The following is a 2,660-nucleotide window of genomic DNA, read 5'->3' on the forward strand; positions in this document are numbered from 1 at the left end:
TGTCCGTGTTGTCAAATGTGTTATCCGAATTCACTGCATTCCAGTATACAGAGAAAGCATGTTACATGCATTAGATTTAAATGCAGGGGATGTATTAACCACTTAAATACCAGGCATTTTCACCCCCTTCCTGCCCAGACCAGTTTTCAGCTTTCAGCGCTGTCACATTTTGAATGAAAATTGCGCGGTCATGCAACATTGTACCCATATGAAGTTTTACCACCCCCCTCCACATATATAGCTTACTTTTGGTGGTATTTGATTAGTGATGGACGAACATCCGACGGGACGGTTTACAAACGCTAACGCAAACTTTCGCAAATGTCCGCGAACCCCATTGACTTTAATGGCAGGCGAATATTAAAAACCTTTAGGTCATATTTGCAGCCACAAAATACTTACTAGCTGTGCACAAATATTCCCACAACATGGACACTGACCTAACAGAAGTATTAAGTAAAAAACTGGATACATAAGTAAGTGCCGGCCATTACAGGCCGCAAAAATTAGCCGACAGGCTTCACCTGACAGCAAACAACTTTGTATTCTGTGGCTGGAGGTACATTAAGCTATTCACCGGATACAGAAGTAAGTGTCAGCCATTGCAGGCCCCAAAAATTAACCCACGGCGACAGGCGTTCACCTGACAGCAAACAACCTTGTATTCTGTGGCTGGTGGTACATTAGGCATTGTAACAGCACTGGTGAACAGATTGGACCTCAACTGCGGTTAGCAAGGAATTCAATGCGATTCTCTATGCGACAACTCAGTATTAGGCCCCAGGCGTCACTCCTCGCAACATGAGTTTGGGGGATCTATACATCATCTCTGTGTCACATAAAGAAAGGCGTTGAGCTACTAAGCATGGACAACATGCGACCAAGGCTTAGCGTTTAAAATTAGTTCAGGGTCAATATCCCAATACACCACTACATGCAGGTGATTATCAGTAGGGGACCCCATGCGTCACTCTTAGCAACAGGAGTTTGGGGGTTCTCTACATCATATCAACCTTAGCATGTAGAGGTGTATTTAGGCCACTAGGGGAGATGCTATGAAATAGCATCAACCCCTAGCATAGAAAAGTTAGAGCGAACATGTTCAACAATTAGGATGAGGCCTATAAGTATTTTATATTTCTGTCAAGCACGTAGTAAATTGTATATGTAGTAACAAGTATTAATTGCATACAAGAGATAGTGTAGCTCAAGTACTTTGAGGATACATGTATAATACACAAGTTGTACTGGCAACTAATAGAAATGTATGAGAGGCAATATAGCTCAGGTACTTTGAGAATACATATAGTATTTGTAGTAAGAAGTATTAATTGCATATGAGAGGCAATATAACTCAAGTACTTTGAGAGTACATATAGTAATTGTAGTAACACGTATTAATTGCATATGAGAGGCAATATAGCTCAGGTACTTTGAGAGTACATATAGTATTAGTAGTAACAAGTATTAATTTCATATGAGAGGCAATATAGCTCAGGTACTTTGAGAGTACATATAGTATTTGTAGTAACAAGTATTAATTGCATATGAGAGGTAATATAGCTCAGGTACTTTGAGAGTACATATAGTATTAGTAGTAACAAGTATTAATTGTGTATGAGAGGCAATATAGCTCAGTTACTTTGAGAGTACATATAGTATTAGTAGTAACACGTATTAATTGTATATGAGAGGCAATATAGCTCAGGTACTTTGAGAGTACATATAGTATTAGTAGTAACAAGTATTAATTGCATATGAGAGGCAATATAGCTCAGGTACTTTGTGAATACATATAGTATTTGTAGTAACAAGTATTAATTGCGTATGAGAGGCAATATAGCTCAGGTACTTTCAGAGTACATATAATATTAGCCCACGGCCACAGGCGTTCGCCTGACAGCAAACAACTTTGTATTCTGTGGCTGGTGGTACATTAGGCATTCAACGTATACAGAAGTAAGTGTCGGCCATTAACCACTTAAGCCCCGGACCTTTAGGCAGCTAAATGCCCAGGCCAGGTTTTGCGATTCGGCACTGCGTCGCTTTAACAGACAATTGCGCGGTCGTGCGACATGGCTCCCAAACAAAATTGGCGTCCTTTTTTCCCCACAAATAGAGCTTTCTTTTGGTGGTATTTGATCACCTCTGCGGTTTTTATTTTTTGCGCTATAAACAAAAATAGAGCGACAATTTTGAAAAAAATTCTATATTTTTTACTTTTTGCTATAATAAATATCCCCCAAAAACATATATAAAAATGTGTTTTTTCCTCAGTTTAGGCCGATACGTATTCTTCTACCTATTTTTGGTTAAAAAAATCGCAATAGGCGTTTATCGATTGGTTTGCGCAAAATTTATAGAGTTTACAAAATAGGGGATAGTTTTATTGCATTTTTATCAAAAAAAATGTTTTACTACTAATAATGGCGGCGATCAGCGATTTTTTTCGTGACTGCGACATTATGGCGGACACTTCGGACAATTTTGACACATTTTTGGGACTTTTGTCATTTTCACAGCAAAAAATGCATTTAAATTGCATTGTTTATTGTGAAAATGACAGTTGCAGTTTTGGAGTTAACCACAGGGGGCGCTGTAGGAGTTAGTGTTCACTTAGTGTGTGTTTACAACTGTAGGGGGGTGTGGCTGTAGGACTG

The sequence above is a fragment of the Rana temporaria genome, chromosome 4 (genome assembly GCF_905171775.1).
Source record: "Rana temporaria chromosome 4, aRanTem1.1, whole genome shotgun sequence".
Taxonomy (NCBI): Eukaryota; Metazoa; Chordata; class Amphibia; order Anura; family Ranidae; genus Rana; species Rana temporaria.